The following is a 7,130-nucleotide window of genomic DNA, read 5'->3' as shown; positions in this document are numbered from 1 at the left end:
AGAAATTAAGAAGTAGGGAATGATCAAATCTGTGATATATTTTGAAAGTAGAGTTAGTAGGATTTATTTAAGTTTTATGAAAGTGACAAATGAGTAAAGAGCACTGAAATTTTTTCTGAACATTAACATGAAAATTATAGTATTATACAGAGTGAAGTAAGCCAGAAAGAAAAACACCAACACAGTATACTAACGCATATATATGGAATTTAGAAAGATGGTAATGACAACCCTGTATGCGAGACAGCAAAAGAGACACAGATCTATAGAACAGTCTTTTGGACTCTGTGGGAGAAGGAGGGGGAGGATGATTTGGGAGAATGGCATTAAAACATGTACAATATTATATAAGAAACGAATCGCCAGTCCAGGTTCGATGCAGGATACAGGAAGCTTGGGGCTGGTGCACTGGGATGACCCAGAGGGATGATATGGAGAGGGAGGTGGGAGGGGGGTTCAGGATGGGGAACACATGTACACCCATGGCGGATGCATGTTGATGTATGGCAAAACCAATACAATATTGTAAATTAAAAATAATAATAATAAATTAAAAAAAAGAAAATTATAGTATTTAATGGGAAAAGGAATGCCTCTTTAAATTTTATTTAGAAAACATTCATGTTTATTCTGGAAAACTTAGAAGTTATGTTTTACAAATAGTAAATTGCTATTCAGTTGGATTTTAAAGTAAGAGATGTTGCAAATAAACCTTTGAATTTTAGGGGAAATGTAAGGACTGGAGATAGAAAATTAGACTGCTACAATATAATTGATTGGTCCAAAATGGGAAATAACCAACTAAACACTGAAGTGTCCGTGAGGTTTGAGACAGTTTAGGACAAGGACCTTCTATTCATACATTCGTCTACCCACACTGATTATGTGTATTATGTTAAGTGTGTTTCATGTATTATATTTGTGTCTTTACAAATGCTGCACCTTTTCATGACTTTCTATTTCTTTATACTTTCAATTATTTTTTTCCTGATACTTATCTCAATAATTTTAAATATGATAAAATGTCAGAATCAAGGTTCATTTTATTCATTTTTTGTGTTATTATTCAGTCACTAAGTCGTGTCCTGACTCTTTGTGACCCCATGGAGTGCAGCAGCCCAGGCTCCTCTGTCCTTCACCATCTCCTGGAGTTTGCTCAAATTCATGTCCAGTAATCAGTGACACTGTCCAACCATCTCATCCTCTGTTATCCCCTTTTTACACTCAGCTGAAGCATTACTTCCTCTTGGATGTCTTCTGTGATACCACTTGATGTACTCCTATATTCTGATTCTTTGGTGCTGTGTGAATTTAATGGAACTTAATACATGTGTCTGGAATGCTTGTTTTTTTGTTCTATGTCATATCACTGAGATTAAAAAAAAACAACAATAACAAAAAGAACTACGCCTTTTTCAACTTGGTAATCAAAATGTTTATGACACATTAGACACAAATGGATGTTCTGTTGACGTTCTTACAGTGAATGGATATATAAAAAAGTATTCTTATACATTTGAGCATTTTTACCCTTTAAGTGTTATCCCACTTGTTTTTAGGTAAACTGCTTGAATATGTGAAGTCAGTGTCTGTCCAGATTAGATGGAATCAAGAAATAATGTAATCTACTTTGTACTTCTGGGTCTCACACAGAATCCAAAGGAACAAAAAGTCCTTTTAGTTTTGTTCTTGTTCACCCACCTTTTGACTCCGGTGGGCAACCTTCTTATTATAGTGACTTTAGCTGTCAATAAGACCCTGAACTCACCGATGTACTTTTTTCTTGCCAGCTTATCATATATGGATGTCACTTATTCCACTTCTATCACCCCCAGATTGATTTCAGAGTTGTTATTCCAGGAAAAACACATATCCTTTGAATCTTGTATGACCCAGCTGTTTGCAGGGCACATTTTTGCTGGATCAGGGGTCTTCCTTCTGCAGGTAATGGCCTATGACCGCTATGTGGCCATCTGTAAGCCCTTGCATTATTTGGTGAACATGAGGCAGAGGGTGTGTGTTGTGATACTGGTGCTGTCCTGGGTTGGAGGTTTATTGCACTCAGTAATTCAACTGTGCACTGTTTATGGGCTCCCATTCTGTGGTCCCAATGTCACTGACCACTATATGTGTGACATGTACTCCTTATTGGAACTCGTCTCTACTGACATCTATATCAGTGGCATCTTAGTTGTGGCCAATGGAAGACTGATCTGCTCTATCATGTTTCTGCTCTTACTCATCTCCTAGGGAGTCATCCCACACTCTCAGAAGAACCTGAGTCAGGAAGGGAGGTGGAAAGCCCACCAGACATGTGGTTCCCACATCACTGTGGTTGTCTGCTTCTTTGTTCCTTGTATTTTCATGTATGCAAGACCTGCTAAAACATTCCCCAATGATAAATCATTGAGCGTGTTTTGTACAGTCATAACCCCATGCTCAGCCCATTAATCTACAGTATAAGAAGTTCTGAATTAACTTATGATATGAAGAAACTCTGGAGAAGAAACATTATATTTTATATTAAATAATTGCATCAGCTATAATGAAGGGAGTCATTTGTCATCAAGGTCCATTTCCTTAGAATACAGAAGCCATTTTAAAATTTGATTCTGATTTTAAATATTTTCTTTAAAAAGAAAAAACTCTCTTTCTTCAAAGAGTTTATGATAATTGTAATTAAAGATTACAACTAAACAGCTGTGCTATTAATAAGTTTCCTCTATGCTAAAATGTAAGGTCCATAATAATCTTTATCACTGTACCTAGAAATGTGTAATACCTGTATGTTGTTGCTATTGCTAAGTCACTTCAGTTGTGTCTGACTCTGTGTGACCCCATAGATGGCAGCCCACCAGGCTCCCCCATCCCTGGGATTCTCCAGGCAAGAACACTGGAGTGGGTTACCATTTCCTTCTCCAATGCATGAAAGTGAAAAGTGAAAGTGAAGTCACTTGTCGTGTCCGACTCTTTGTGACCCCGTGGACTGCAGCCTACCAGGCTCCTCCATCCATGGGATTTTCTAGGCAAGAGTACTGGAGTGGGGAGCCATCGCCTTCTCCGAATACCTTTAGAGTAAGGAGTTAATAATAAATAATGATAAAGTGAGAAAAGTACAATATAGTAACATTGATTTTTAATCATTTTATGCATTTACCTTTTTTACTCTTTTTCAGAGACAGGATAATTTTTGTTTAAATTCTTGTAATTTAAGTGAAATTTTTAATTTTTACAATTTAAAATATTTAATTCTATATAGGTCCCTTTGTTAGCATATTTCAGTTGCATTATACACAAATTTTTTACTTTAATACTGGTGGTGTTCACAAGAAAATTAAAGTAAAATAGATAATAATAAACAATAAATAAAACCAAATAATATGGGGTCAAGTGTCAAACAAATTTCTCCCTTTTCTCTTAATATTTTCCATTCTTCATTCTAAGATGTAGAATCTAAATTTTTTTCTTAATTTTCATCTGGTAAAAATCTTTGCAAATGCTAGTCTATTTACCATATGTATATTTGTTTTTTTCTGTATATATCAGATTTGCTTTTACTATGCCACATGTTAAAGATATTTCAATACCAGCTCAAACATATCCCTTAACCTTCCTCATGTTTCACAATACTCCTTATAAATTTATTTTACTTTATTTTTTAATTAAAGAAGATTCTTTAATTTTAAAATCCATATGCCCATTCCTTTTCATGTGGTTTCTAAACATTTTTATGACAAACAGCTTTCAAATAAATATACGTTTTTTTTAATATGTGCAAATATGATTTCCAAGGCATAGAATTGCTGATTTGATATTTGAATCAATGATCAGGTAACATTTGCATTTAAAATGCTGATATTGATAGTTATTGATAAACTATTGTTCTTGAGGTTGTACAACAGCTACAGTCTCATCTACTGTCAGTGAGAATTCTTTTGTCCACGTTTTCAAGACCAGTACCTGATAAATATTTATGACAATTGATTAAAGTCATTTTTATACTTTGCTACCCTTTTGATATAATTTAGCTGGGCATAATTCCATATGTTTATTTGATTTGTATTTATTCTTTTTGGATTATATATATATATATATACATATATATATGTCTTATTTATTTCATTCAATTATTGATTTTTATGAGATTATATATAAAAGAAATGATCTCTTTTACATTGTATATAAAATTAATGCTTTTTGGTTATATGTTCTTGATGTTTTATCCTATGTGGAGTGCCTTTTGCATGTAATATTTTAATCTTTATATTCAAATTTTTGTATATTGCTTACGAAAAATTTTCTCATTTCACTTGTGACAATACTTCAGTTCTCTTTTAGTATTTACTTTTTAGAACATTTTTGATATGATATGAAAATTTTGATTTGTCTTGAATTAATTTTGCTAAGGAGTTAAATATGGATTCAATTTTCAGTTGTTTATCTAATTTTTAGGGTTTTTTAAATTAGTCACATAAATACCTTTTCCCTTTTGATTTGAAATTCTGAATATTGTATCCCGAAGTCCAATGTATTTGGATCTGATTCAAGACTCTATTCTTTTACATTGATCTCTATATTCATGTGTAAATTGACACATAATGTAATTTCTATGATATATAACACATTTTGATAAGTAAAGAGACTAGCAGTCACTCATTACTATTCTTTTTCAGAAGTATGCCTGCTGCTGCTGCTGCTAAGTCACTTCAGTCATGTCTGACTCTGCACGACCCCATAGAGGGCAGCCCACCAGGCTCCCCCTTCCCTGGGATTCTCTAGGCAAGAACACTGGAGTGGGTTGCCATTTCCATCTCCAGTGCATGAAAGTAAAAAGTGAAAATGAAGTGACTCAGTCGTGTCTGACTCAGCGACCCCACGGACTGCAGCCTACCAGGATCCTCCAGCCATGGGATTTTCCAGGCAAGAGTACTGGAGTGGGTCACCATTGCCTTTGCCAGAAGTATAAGATTTGTTTATTTATGTTCCAAATATTACAAACAAAATAATCAGATCAGATCAGTCGCTCAGTCATGTCCGACTCTTTGTAACCCCATGAATCACAGCACGCCAGGCCTTTCTTTGGGATTGGAATGAACACTGACCTTTTCCAGTCCTATGGCCACTGCTGAGTTTTCCAAATTTGCTGGCATATTGAGTGCAGCACTTTCAGAGCGTCATCTTTCAGGATTTTAACTAGCTCAACTGGAATTCCATCACTTCCACTAGCTTTGTTCATAGTGATGCTTCCTAAGGCCCACTTGACTTAACATTCCAGGATGTCTGGCTCTAGGTGAGTGATCACAGCGTCGTGGTTATTCGGGTTATGAAGATCTTTTTTGTAGAGTTCTTCTGTATATTCTTGCCACCTCTTCTTAATATCTTCTTCTGTTAGGTACATACCATTTCTGTCCTTTATCAAGCCCTTCTTTGCATGAAAGGTTCCCTTTGAATCTGGAATTTTCTTGAAGAGATTTCTAGTCTTTCCCATTCTATTATTTTCCTCTATTTCTTTGCATTGATCACTGAGGAAGACTTTCTTATCTCTCCTTGCTGTTCTTTGGAACTCTGCATTCAAATGGATATGTCTTTCCTTTTTTCCTTTGCTTTTCACTTCTCTTCATTTCACAGCTATTTCTCAGACAGCCATTTTGCTTTTTTGCATTTCTTTTTCTTGGGCTGTCTTGATCCCTGTCTTCTGTACAATGTCACAATCCTCCATCCATAGTTCTTCAGGCACTTTGTCTATCAGATCTAATCTCTTGAATCTGTTTGTCACTTCCACTGTGTAATCATAAGGGATTTAATTTATATCATACCTGAATGGTCTAGTGGTTTTCCCTACTTTCCTCAATTTAAGTTTGAATTTGGCAATAAGGATGAACCAAAGTCAGCTCCTGGTGTTGTTTTTGCTGACTGTATAGAGTTTCTACATCTTTGGCTGCAAAGAATATAATCAATCTGATTTCATATTGACCATCTGGTGATGTCCATGTGTAGAGTCTTCTCTTGTGTTTTTTGAACAGCATGTTTGTTGTGACTAGTGCTTTCTCTTTGCAAAGCTCTATTAGCCTTTGCCATGCTTCTTTCTGTAATCCAAGGCCAAATTTACCTGATACTCCAGGTGTTTCTTGAATTCCTACTTTTGCATTCCAGTGCCCTATAATGAAAACGACATCTATTTTGGGTATTAGTTCTAGAAGGTTAGTTCTCTAGGTCTTCATAAACCATTCAATATCAGCTTCTTCAGCGTTGCTTGTCGGATTACTGTGATGTTGAATAGTTTGCCATGGAAACAAACAGAGATCATTCTGTCTTTTTTGAGATTGCATCCAAGTATTGCATTTGGACTCTTGTTGACTATGATGGCTACTCCATTTCTTCTAAGGGATTCTTGCCACAGTAGTAGGTACAATAGTCATCTGAGTTAAATTTTCCCATTCCGGTCCATTTTAGTTAACTGATTCCTAAATTTTCGATGTTCACTCTTGCCATGGCCTGCTTGACCATTTTCAATTTGCCCTGATTCATTGACCTAACATTCCAGGTTCCTATGCGATATTGCTCTTTACAGCATCAGACTTTGCTTCCATCACCAGTCTCATCCACAACTGGGTGTTGTTTTTGCTTTGGTTCCATCCCTTCATTCTTTCTGGAGTTATTTTTCCACTGATCTCCAGTGGCATATTGGGCACCTACCACCCTGGGGAGTTCATCTTTCACTGTCCCATCTTTTTGCCTTTTCATACTGTTCATGGGGTTCTCAAGACAAGAATACTGAAGTGGTTTGCCATTCCCTTCTCTAGTGGCCCACATTTTGTCAGAACTCTCCACCATGACCCATCTGTCTTGGGTGGCCCTAATGGCATGGCTCAGTTTCATCAAGTTAGACAAGGCTGTGGGCCATATGATCAGATTGCTTTGTTTTCTCTGATTGTGATTTTCATTCTCTCTGCCCTTTGATGAAGAAGGATAAGAGGCTTAAGGAAGCTTCCTGATGGGAGAGACTGACTGAGGGAGAAACGGTCTTGTTCTGATTGGAAGGGCCATGCTCAGCAAATCTTTAATCTGATTTTCTGTTGATGGGTGGATTGATTTTAGAGGAGTTGATATCTTTAGAGTACAAAACTGTG

General features: G+C 36.1%; 1 pseudogene; it reads left to right on the top strand.

The window, feature by feature from the left end:
• Positions 1-1,602: 1,602 nt before the first annotated feature.
• Positions 1,603-2,531, top strand: LOC102288239 (olfactory receptor 4A47-like; annotated as a pseudogene).
• Positions 2,532-7,130: the final 4,599 nt, after the last annotated feature.

Source organism: Bos mutus, unplaced genomic scaffold, assembly GCF_027580195.1.
Source record: "Bos mutus isolate GX-2022 unplaced genomic scaffold, NWIPB_WYAK_1.1 CTG206, whole genome shotgun sequence".
Taxonomy (NCBI): Eukaryota; Metazoa; Chordata; class Mammalia; order Artiodactyla; family Bovidae; genus Bos; species Bos mutus.
This window is presented reverse-complemented; position numbering and strand designations above follow the sequence as displayed.